A 13,152-nucleotide genomic window follows, 5' to 3' on the forward strand; every position below is an offset into this window, starting at 1 on the left:
CTTTCTTGTGTTTTTTGGATTTGGGATATATTTTGTGGTCGAAATCATTTATTAGAGGAATGGTTAAAAAAATTTGTTATTGTTGTGGCAAGATGATGGGAAGGAAAAAAAGATTTTTGGGAGATTGGGAAAATTTTTAGACAAGAATTTATATATTTTTTTAAGAAAATATAGGTTTAAATGTAAGTAAGAAAAAATAATTTACTTTTAATATTCACGAGTATAAAAACAATTTATGGGACAAGTTCTAGAAAGAAATTACTTTTAATGTTTATGAGGATAAAAATAACTTACGGGACAATCCACGTGACAATCAGATTTCTACATTTCATCCCTTCTCCTATTCAACATAATGATAAGTGTCCACAACTTCTCCACCATCCCCTCATAGAATAAATCACAAGAGCTCACTATGAGGGTATTTGCATATTTTTCCTTAATGTCCTTGAAGACTTCACATTCTAAAACAAGATGTTTTTTGTTTCCACTTTAAGTACAAAAAGTACATACTCTTTCTTCCCAATCTTTTTTGGTGTTTTCCTATGTCTAGTTTGTCAACAAAGTTGGTGAGAGCTTGTTCTTAATTGGACAATGAGAATTTTGGCTCTCTATGATATATTGGTCCTTATGTATGCTTTTTGATGATGATTGCAAATGGGATTGAACTCTTGAATATAATACTTTTTCTTTCTCCCTATCCCTTTATCCCTAATAGCTTGGAAACTTATCAATAACAAAAGTTTTTATCTCTTTAACATTCGTGGGACACATGTTTAGGTAAATATCCGATTTACTAAACCATTTGATATTTTTCCACAAGTCTTCTTTCTTTTGCACAATATGTCATTGAAGACAATCTTAGGCCATTTGTCCTCTACCATTTTCTCTTCTCTTTTTAAATATCTGATGAGCAACACCATATCAAATGCTTCAATAGTGACGACACCCATTTCACTCAGCATGATATCATAGATTAGAGAACTCATATAAATTAAAGGAGTTGTCTTTAGTGTGACTTTTTGGACTTTTTGGTGACGAAATCCAGTGGAAAAATTTGAGGTGAAATCTTGATTTGTGTTATTTAAACTAGTTTTTTGACTATATATATAGATTCAACACCTTGAAAAACCCCTAGGGCACTTCGATGGTACATGGGTTAACCATCAAACTTGTGATTTCAATAAATTCCTCCCGAATTTTAGAGAAAAGCTTCCAAAAAGTTTCGCTAAAGACAACTAGTAAATTAAATGGCCATAAACATTGGTAGACATCAACTTTATGATACATTTCACATTATTAAAATTTATTTTTTCATAAAAGTAACTAAATTATAACTTCATTAATTATTATTATAATATATATATGTGTGTGTGTGTGTTAGTTAAACATATATGCATTTTTAAAAAATATGGAACAAGATTCTTAATCATGGAGATTTATTCTCATTTTACCATGAAGATTCTTAATCTATAAATTAGGCTTTGTTACAATACTATAGCCCAATACTATCACTTATCAATACCACATGCCCAAGAAATCATAACTCATTTCATATGACAATTTTTTTAATTAATCAATTTAATTAAAAGAGAAAGAAAGCATAATTACTTAGATAAATCTCAATATTTGATTTATGTATACTATTATGAATATTTTAAAATATTTTGTGGAGGTTAAATCCTCATCATCTATTTAATAATGATTGATAATTAAATTAAAATTATGGAATCCCTTCAGAATAAACACCTATAATGTAAATATTATTTCTTTAAACACATTTTAATTAAATTTTATTAATAATTCATTAAAAAATAATGTACTTTAATTGTTTTATATTTTATTATTATTTTTATTAACCTTGATAATAGATTTTTTTAAAAATTATAATTATGAAAACTACACGATTTAAACTTAAGATTCTAACAAATTTCTATTGAATTTTATATAAAATTCACAAAATTTCAAATAATTAAATTAAATTATTTAAAAAAATAAACTCTCTCTTGATCAGCTTTAATAAAATAAACACTTTGAAAAAATCGATCATCTTAAGATATCGTTAGGTGATCATTGTGAAGGACTTTGTTTAGATTGCAAAGGTTTATTCTTTATTTTCGAAACATATGTTTAGTAAACCAACCCTTAATTGAGAGAGTGTGGCAACTATAGTGTGTCACTATATTGCTCTTCTAAAATTTAAAGTTAAGAAAAGGCACTATCTTTGGAAGAAAGTATTAAAGAATATCTTTCGTATTTATTTTTAAAATATTTATTTATTTAACTAAATTTTAATTGCGAGTGTTGGGCCTGGAGTATGCCCTAAAACTGCTTCTGTTTGGCTAAGAGCTCGTCTTCCTCGGACGTAAGGAAACAGGTTAACGGCCCAAGACCCAGAGGCATCTGGCAGGAGTGAAAGCCTGCTCCCTTACGGACCACCAGCGGGTTATTTCAGGTGGCGTGGTTTTCCTTGATCACAGTGATGTGTCAACTGACATTCGCGGATAGCAGCCAGAGATGGCTGTCCTCACTGTTGGTTTGACACACTGAGTTTGATAGGTTTTTCCACCTTTTGAAAAAAAAAAAAAAAAAAAAATATGTCAGCGCTTTTAAAATTGGAGTTAAAAAAGGCAATATCTTTGGCCCAAAACTATTAAATAATATTATCAGAATCGTTGAATAAAATTAATGGAAATATATGCGAGATGTTTTTTTTGGAAAGGTCGTTGATCAAAGACATGGAAATATATGGTATAGATATTTTGTTGGGGAAGATGGTTGATGAAAGATATGGAAGGTGGATGGTTAAAGATATGTTGTTTAGGGTTAAAGAAGTTTTATATTTGAGAAAAATAAATGAAATGGGAATCAAAAATTGATTAAATTGAATTTTACGAAATGTATGAAAGTCATAAATATTATTATGAAATGATATTTTAATGTTTATGAAATTAAAAATATTTTATGGGATTATTAGTTTTTTGTTTTTTGATATTTGTAATTTAATTTTTTTTTATTCAAATTGATAATGAGTTGGTCTAACTTTCGAACAATCTCTTCACTGAAAAGATAATGCCAAGAAACCGATGCTAACATATTCTCATAACTTTCTTTGATGTCTTTGAATGCATCACATTCCAAATTGAAATGTTTTTCTGATTTCACTACCTAAGATGTGCAAAATGTACAAACCAGTTCTTCCCAAGCTTCTTTTGGCCTTTTCCACCATCCTATTTCACACCGAAGTTGATGCAAGTTGGTTCTTAATTGAGTAATAGAAACCTTTTCCCTCCACGGAATGCTAGCTCCAATGAACTCTTTTTGTTGTAGATCACATGTAGGGTTGAATTCCTCAGTAGTACTTCTTCTTTCTACCCAACTCTTTTCCCCATACCTGTTTACGAAACTTCTCCATAACAAAATTCTTTAGCTCCTTGCTATTTGTGGGACATGCATTGAGGTAGATATTTCATTTTTGCATCCATGTGTAGTTTTGCTTCATCCATGTTTTCTTTCTTTCACTCATGCCTTTATTGAAAATAACATTATGCCATCTACCTACTCCCATTTACTCAATTTTTTAGATATCTTATGAGTCGCACCATAGCAATTGCTTCGATGGGAGTTGCTCCTGTTTCTCTCAACATTATCTCATAAGGTACTTAACTTTTTTATTTTGAACTTGCTCATGCTCAAGCATTTTTGGATTTTCTCAATTTGTTTCCATTTGTTTCCATTATGTTTAATAGTAGTCTAGATTTATTTTAACTTTGAATCTACCAAGAGTTTAGAGGGATCAAATTTTTTGAGTTATTATTAATTATTAATTATAAATATAATTACTAATTTTAGGAGTTGTCTTTAGTGCGACTTTTTGGACTTTCCAGTGCCAGAATTCGGCGGAAAAATTTGAGGTGAAGTCTTGATTTGTGTTATTTAAACTAGTTTTTTTACTGTTTATATGGATTCAACACCCTGAAAAACCCCTAGGGCACTTCGATTGTGCAGGGGTTACCCATAAAAATTGCGATTTCAATAAATTCCTCCGGTTTTTAGAGAAATTACACCGGAACAACCCACCAAAAAAGCTTCCAAAAAGCCTCACTAAAGAAAACTCGTTAATGTTATGTATTTTATTTTATTTTATTTATTTTATTTTGGCAAATTCAAATGTTAAACATTACAACATCTCTACCATACCAGGATCAAATGTTTAATAGGAGTTAAGTTTACTTATGAACCTGTTGATGGGTCAAAATGTACCGCTAACAACTAAGGGGTCTCCCTAGTGTGAGGTCCCAATTAGACCTCACACCATTTGGGATAGGAGCCCCATCCAGTATGTGGGCCCAACTACCACCATGAATGTTTCTGCTCTTGGTTATCGAATGAGAGGGTGTCAGAGTGGGACAAGAATGAAATGCCCAGGCAGTGAAACAAAATCAGCCCAAGATTGACAAATTGCAGAAAGAGGCACAAACAGGTCTCAACAACAATAACAAGAGATATATTATGAAAGGGATTAGTGAGCTAAAACCTCATCAGACATAATAAATAGGAACATGCCAAAAGTCAATTTCAAATTAGTTCACAATAGGTCACCTACATGGCAAGGAACAAGGAAACAAAGATTCAAAAGCGAAACATACATGCAGCCACTATGTATCAATACATAACATCTTGCGTATATGAAAGAACACATACAAATATGGTGAGGTACCAGATAGCTAATACAACCACCATGAGTAAGCATGGAAATCAGTGCCAAAGATAAAAGAAAACATCTTATTACTATTGTTGCAACTTCAAATACATACAATGCAATTGGTCAATACCCAATAGTGAAACATGGGCTATTCATACTGTTGCTTGGTACCAAATCCCTAGACCCAATGCAAATCCACTCTACTAGCTACCAAGAGCTGGGTGGCTCTAGTTCTCAAGCATAAATCAACTATCTATCTGCCTCCACTCAAGTACTAAAATTCCAAGTAAAGGAGGCTTGAGAGAACATTTATAGAGATGAGGTGACTACTCACCTACTGTGACCCTTGGCCTCCCTTATCACCTTTGGTATACCCTCATGACTCTTGAGATTACCCACTTCTTCCTCAGACCACAATGGTTATTACAGGCCCAGATCAGACCTAACATAGTGGCTTATATAATGGTGGGTGATATTTACATCATGATGAAAGAGATAGAGAGAAAGATGTGGAGGGTTATTGGAAACCCTAGAATGCTTGATGCCCAAATCTCGCAAAGATGCAGATGCTTGGTCCTAAAATCGATTTGTTTTCTTGCCACTTTGCCTCACTTGCCTTCATCTATCTTCTGGTGATGTGCCTTTGAGTTTATTTAAAGGTTATTAGAACTTGGAAGGGACCACCTGGCTTACTGAAGGAAAACCTAGTTATGCAAGCTCCATGAGAAACCCTAATCCTTTTGTGTAGATCAACATTTGTTCTGTTCCTTCTACCTGCAGGCAAATAAAATTAATCAAACATAATTTCAAACAAAGAATGATAATGGAATTACAACCAACTAATTTGAAAGAATGACATTAATAAACAATTAATCTAGACCCCTGTGTGGTCAATTGTTGTGCCACAGTATTATCAATGCATGTGGCCTTGGAGGGTCCTCTTGGACTTCCTCAAATGTATTCTCATTTATGAGTTTCTGTCCTCCATGAGACAAGTGTTGAATTTGATCTCATTGTTCTACCTTGCACAACCATCTTCAATTCAAGGGGATGCACTAATATAGCTTTCTTTAGGAGATCCATAGAGGAGTAGCCCACTTTTTTGTGCCAGAATTCCTTCTTTTAAAACATTCCTTCATGAGTTTGATGATGCCCCTTTTACGTTATTGTACTTCCTTTTCACCACTTTGATTGAGCAACCATATACATAACAATCACCTTCTTCCATATTTTAATCCTTTGACATGCCCCTTTTGAATATCATTTCCGAACGTTGTGACATGTGTTGGGGCATTGTATGGTCCTACCTTCTTTCTGTGTTATCCATTGTGATTCCTATTGCATGGTATTGCACACAAAATTCAATGCAAGCCTCCCCTTTGTCATATCATGAGCCACCCCAAGTTTTCCCTCAAGTTTGTATCATTTTTTCAATCATCTAAACAATATGATAGATCTGGCAATGTAGTGTGATTGCATGGACAAAGGACCTTTCAAAAAGACAATTGTATTGATGTAGTGACCCATGAAATGGTTTAGTGACTTATGAGAGGTCGCATAGTTGCACTCTATGAAATTCACATCTCTAGTTGCTTTCAGTGAGGCATAAAACCGTGACCTCGCGACCTATGTGGTAGAGCGACTTACTGAAGGTCACATGGTCACAACTAATGGCTAGTCGTACTTCTGGTGAGCTCACCTGAGGAGTTGTAATGTTACTCAGCAACTTGGTAGAAGGTGTGACCCCCCTGGAGGTCGTCAGGTCACAAAACAACGCAGGTTGCATCGCAGTCTAGGTCGCACGTCTTGGATGCCCATTTGAGGTCTTTGAGTGTGATTCAACAACCATTAGTCACACAGTCGCATCTAGAGTGAGGTCGCACTTCTGGTTTCTTCCCTCAGGGTGCGAAGTCTGACTTAGCAACTAGTGAGAGAAAAACACTTCACTTCTGAGTTTGATTTAACGATCCTGATCCCAAAAGACAGCCTGAGATGGAGCATGTGCTTCCACCCTTATGCAGCTAGGATCTTGCCAGCAACTTCGGGAACACCGAAAGAGTGTTGAAACTTGACTTCTTGCTCCCTCATGGATCTCACATGCATTTATCTCCTTTTGTTAAGTAATTTGGTGTGGTTGCAGCCTTGACATCCCTTGATCTTGTCATGTTGGTCATGCTGCAGATTTACTGGAGGCCTGTGTTGTATGGGCATGGGAAAATACTCATGCGAGCGATTTTGTCATAGTTCTGAGAACACTTTGCCAAACCTTGTCCGTGTTCATCCAGATCTAGAAGCATTATTAATGGGTAGTTCATCCCATCCCCTCCACGGCTTAGTATCCTTCGACAAGAACGTGACTTCGGCCTCTACGTGGGCATCTCTATAACGCTAAGGTGTCGTGAGAATTGTTTAATTCACTGTCATTTTGTGTACAATGGCATGGCATGCATCCTATTGACCCTTCTCATGCCCGATGATGGTGCCATCACGTTGCCTTCCCACATTGATATGTCAAGTATATTGACTGACCCAATATTTATTTCTTTAAGTTTTGGTGGTCCCTTCTCAGATCGTTGAAGGAAAACCGATGGGAGTGTGTCAATGATCGTGTTTGAAACGAATTGCAGTTGCTTTCAAAGTGAGTTGGATGTTCATGGAATAACATTGTCTCTTTGGTGTTAGTTACGCTACCTTTTCTTGTCTCCTTTTTCTTTAGCAGGCCATCATATCGTAAGCATTTAACTCATGAATGATATCTCAAAGAGTGGCAACATGACAATATCATGACCTACGATGGTGTGATATCCGGGTTTACGAAGGTTGTCGTGAGAGAACCCCGATAACATATTCACCACACATATAGTTTTGATAATATGGCCAATGGATCACGGCTGAATCAGATCACATGTTTCGAGCAAGCACTTCATTAATGCTTTCTTTAGTTTGGAATGACACTCCTTTTCTTTTGTTCCATGAGAGAGTATTCAATGCCATAATCTCCAATATTGCATTTCTCATTAAGCCATTGCTTGGTTCATATGGTATATTAAAGCCATCCTCTTTACATAATTTTAGTGGTGTCGCACTAAGAGGTATCTTCAACTGATTCCCTGAAAAGAGGATGTAATGAAAATATGTTAGCTTACACTATTGACACTTAATATAAGAGCATGAAAAGTAACTATTTCAGTATGAGGAAATGAAAGCGAACAAACAATACTAAAAATAAGTTAGTCCAGGAGCATGAACCATAAATGATCCAATTTAAGGTGTTATGGGTTGCATGGGTTGAGCGAGTCAAGATTCAATTGGGAGATCAACCTAAACATGGATGCAAAATTTTAGAAGCATTTGTGTGTCTGCATTTGTAAGGTGAGGGTCGATCCACGTTGAGATTGGGTTCTTGGTCGTGATGACATAGGGTTCTAAAGATGCACGAGAGGGGGGAGAAGCTTCATAAACCCTAGAGGGTGGGGATTATTTCAAAGCATGGTTGGACCTTCAATCACATGCCTCTAGGGTTACAAATATGCTAAGGGAAAGTCATGACCCTCACAAACCCAAATGCACATGCTGAGGTGAAGGATCCGCCGAGATCCTAGGGAGAATATTATGAAATGAATCTCACCATGGTGCCAATGAGAATGTACCCCTAGCGACATGTAGAATTGGTAACAATAGGGAGGGGATCACTCCTTTGACAATCTAGGGTTTCTCTCAAACCCTAATATTGTCAATCGAAAGGGAAACCAATTTGAATGTTTGCTTGTTCAAATATGGGACATCTACTGGTCATGATGCATATCATGCGAAGATGAGTTTTAAAATCATGAGAGACTCTTAACGCATCAATGAAGCCATTAACCTTCGAAACCCTGATGCGATCCTAAGGCCTATATCTAAGATAAAACATGATGCATGAATGCAACGCATGAAACGTGAGTGGGCACACCAAAGGGGGTGGATAAGCAAGGTCGCAGGAGAGAAACCGCTTGGGGATCTTATCAAAACCCTAGTAGCTTGGGGCGAGTGGTGGGGTACCCAAAATTTGGAATATGCCCAAAAATTAGGGTAGTGTTGTAGCAACTACAACAATTGGCGAACCACTGGTGGAATCCAGTATCTTTGTCAACATCCCTGTAGTAGTCCGAGCTTGAATAATGATGCAAGGGAATATTCAACAGATGCCGTGGGCACCTCATGTGTTGCCTCAGCCTTTGCATATATGCCTTCCCTTCGTGTATCAACTAAGCCTTGCCAGTCAATAAACACCCAATTAAAGTTCAGACGTGTCGGCAATTGATGATGATGCGAAGAACATGGCAGAGGGCTTATTGTATTCAGAATTTTTAAAAGCAATTTTCTAGTGTTGCTCCACTACCAGCGAGCCTGGACAATATCCCGGTGGAGTCACTCCAAGAAATCACAAATGTTGCTCCTTTGCCAGCAAATCTGGTCAGTACCCTGACGGAGTCATTGCATTACCTCTCTGCGCAGGAAGCCTTTCCCAGTCCTTTACCCTTTATTTGGTTTCATTTCCTTTTACGTTTGCATTTGCACTTATTACTAGGCGTTTATTGTGCCAGGGCAGACAAGGGATCCCATCTTATCTTACGAGCAAGAGAGGTTGTTTCTTGTTTGACTGAAACTAAGAGATATCCTAATTTAGGTTTTCCCTTATTCCAAGATTCGACATCTCATGTCTAGTTAGAAAGTGAACAATAAACACAAGTCATTGAAACAATCAAGACCACACTAAGCACGTGTTTCAGGTGATGGGTATAGGTCATTTAAACTAATTAGGGTTCCCCATGAGAAATATGTTCTTAAATAAATTAGATGTGTAGGAGAAATATCCATGATGCAACTTTGATGACTAGTTCCAAGAGAGGCTACCCATTAATGTAACCATCACAACTTCACACCATCATTAGGGCTAGGGATTTAGTTCTAGGGTTAGGTGACCAGGAAAATCTCATAGGGTTTCAAACATGTGTGAAGAGGTCAAAGCAAACACTTTAAGATTTGAGCATGTGCAAAAGGGTGTGAGGAAGCCAGACATAGTAACAAGGTTTTAAGGCTTCAAGTTTGGAAGACGCATGTAGTGGCATGAACCATAGAGGAATATGCCAGGTTAGGTAAAAGATGAGTGTTCTGTCAAGGGAGAAGGAAGGTGCATGATGTAATGCAATAGACAGGGATAATGATGCAATGTAATGCTATGTCCATAAGAGATTAGCTAATTGCAATCAAATGATCAATGCAATGCATATGCAGATATTTCGCAGATGCCACGCAATGATAAACACATGCAAGGACATAAGTGTAAAATAAACATGCAGGGAACTAACTTCCTACTGTAAGGAAAGTGAAACATGACAAATTCAAAGAAAAAAGATAATTCTAATCAACAAACTAATAATCAAAAACTAAAACCTAACTAGTCTAAAACCCTAAATCCTAATTTAACCAAAGCATAGGTCAGGTTATGTGCAATCAAACTTCCAGTGCAGCCACCACAATAGTTCCCAACCTGCAAAATAAAGATGACAACAATTAGAATCTGTGAAAAGTGTTGGGTAGAAGATAAAATTCTTACCTGTAGAGCATGCATAACAGAAAGAAAACCTCGTCTACTTACAGGGAAATGTGCAAGAAAAGACCTTTCAAGGAAAATCACAACCCAATCCTGGTAAACCAAATCACTAGCGTGCAATTTATAGTCATCCAACCATGAAATCAATTCATTCATGCTTAACCCTAAATCAAATGCAAGTAGAGCAAGATGTTGTCAGCTAGCAAAGAAATTCGCCAAACTAATTCGATCAGCAACCCCATCATTATGTAGAGGACGATCAAATTGGTAATTCCGAAAAGAGGGGATTCTTTAGAGTGTAACTGAGATCCCTGAGGGTTCAAACATAGAAACCCTAATTTTAGAACCCCTAGTATGGAATTGTTCATAGACTTCGTCAAGCGCATGAGGACCTAAAATCACCATCAGCGGAAGCTAAAATGCCTCATCGTCCTGACCGATCTCTGAACCTTCAAACGACATGCCATCAAACATCTGTATCTTCGCAAGTTTTGTAGGTGGATTTATATGGTGATCATTGGTTGTGATTGGACAATCAACAGTGAAAATATTGGGGATTAGATCCGATGTCTGAATATTAATAGATGGGCAGCTCGACAGATCAGATTATTTAGATTTCGAAGAATGAAATGAATCAACCGAAAGAGTCTCAGGCAGAGGGGGGGTCAGAAGATGGGCGCCTTCCCATATAGGAGATTGTAAGAGATCATCTAATTGTGTACGTTGACAGAATGTAGTGGCCAGGAAACAATAAAAAATATTTGAGACAATGGCCAGAGCACTCCCTTCAGTGAACAAATTAGGGTATAGAGGTTGAAACAGATTAGCTGAAAGGTGAATGAAATATTTTCTCAGAGAGACATCACTCGAATCAGAGGATTTCCAAGATGCGATCGCATCTGGCAAGATGAGGTTGAGAGGAGCGTGATGTGTAGAAACCCTAATTCGACTTGGTTCAGGGGTCGCATCATGAACGTGAGAACCTAACATAACCATCAACGGAAGCTGAAGTGCCTCAATTTCTTGATGAGTCCCTAAACGTTTGAAAGGTGGGTCATCAAATTCTGCTGGCTTTGTAGGATCAACAGATCTATACGTAGGATGATCACCAGAGGTGTGAGTGAATGTATGTTTGGTATAATGAGAATAAATGCAACCACTAGTTCGATCAAGTTGGGTATCTGGCACATAATTCTCTTCTTGGATTGATAGTAAAGAGGGATTAATGAGAGAACCAAATTGAGTTGGGCGAGATAAAAGGCCCTCTTCTTCACTTTTTAAAGACTGTGGGTTGAAAATATCAGGCATAAGAGATTCAAGGTCTGCCTCCCTTAACTGGAAAACATCGCCCCCATGCACATGAATGTAGTCCACACGAGCAAGGCAAAGGTGTGCATGATCTTAAGGAACCACCGATGTAGTAGACACATGGACTAAATCAAGATAGAATGGATGCACAGGGTCAAATGAAGGGGCACCAATTGGACCAAGACTCACATCCTTCTCATTTATGTTTACCAAAGGGGAAGATGGATTTGAAGACATGATGTGGTCCATGGATTTAATGGGACAATCAACTTTACCCGAGACAAGATCAAGCCCATGATGGGTAGGCAAATGAGATTTGGGAATATATTGAGAAATATGATGAATGGAATCGATCTCGGTTCCATGAGTGGGAAGAGATGTTATATAATTTTCAGATTCAATATCAAAAGAATGTACAAGGGATTTAGAGTCGAGATCATCAAATTCATTTCCCAAAAAATGGCTTCCATCGTCTGAACAATTTACGGCCAAAATCTTAGTATGTAACAAGTCAAGAGGATAATGAAAAATTTCACAAGAAGCAATATCCTCCTCGCAAGCTTGAGGTCGTTCCAGATTCTAAGAGAGACAAACCAAAATTATAAGTAGAATCTGGACACTTTGTAATTTGAAGATTATGATGATACTCATGCGAAACAGGACTTGTTTCTAATTGAAAATGTTGCAAAGAAACTAGAACCAATTGTTGAAAATTTATATTCAAATACACACAGTCGACATCACTTTCAGGAAATTCAAAACAAAGATGCGCAAATATGAAAGAAAAATCCTCTAAATATTCTTTAGGTTTCATCCTAAGCTCATTTATCCTCTTTAACACATCTTGAAAATCGTACCTGTCAAATTCTTGTTGGAGCTTACTGATGAGTTTCTCGAATGAACAAATGGACGTTACTGGCAACGTGTGGTAGCATTGCTTGGTGTGGCCTTCAAGGGTGAGGGAGAAGAAAACACAAGAAAACTCTTCATCTTCGATCTCAAATATTCAAAAAAATCGAGGAAATCATAAATGTGCTCGATTATGGGTGTTCCATCCTCACCATCAAACTTTAACTCAGACAAGTGATGGAGCTGCTCCTAGGGGATTGAAAATCGAAAAATAGACAAACCAGATAAACACCCCGGGAGCAAAATTTTGGTCGGAGCCATGAACAAATATGAGATTAAACTGCAGGCTCCAAGGGCTTATCTTGTCATCTGGCCCTCCTTCTAGCACCTATTTGTTAACGGGTTGAAATGTACCACCAACAATTAAGGGGTCTCCTTGGTGTGAGGTCCCAATTAGACCTCACACCGTTTGGGATAGGAGCCCCATTCGATATGTGGGCCCGACTACCACCATGAATGTTTCTGCTCTTGGTTATCGAATGAGAGGGTGTCAGAGTGGGACAATAATGAAATTCCCAGGCAGTGAAACAAAATCAGCCCAAGATTGACAAATTACAAAAAGAGGCACAAACAGGTCTCAACAACAATAACAAGAGATATACTATGAAAGGGATTAGTGAGCTAAAACCTCATCATA

The sequence above is a fragment of the Pinus tabuliformis genome, chromosome 3_1 (genome assembly GCF_031772625.1).
Source record: "Pinus tabuliformis cultivar Carrire ecotype Pingquan chromosome 3_1, CPIR1, whole genome shotgun sequence".
NCBI classification, from domain to species: Eukaryota; Viridiplantae; Streptophyta; class Pinopsida; order Pinales; family Pinaceae; genus Pinus; species Pinus tabuliformis.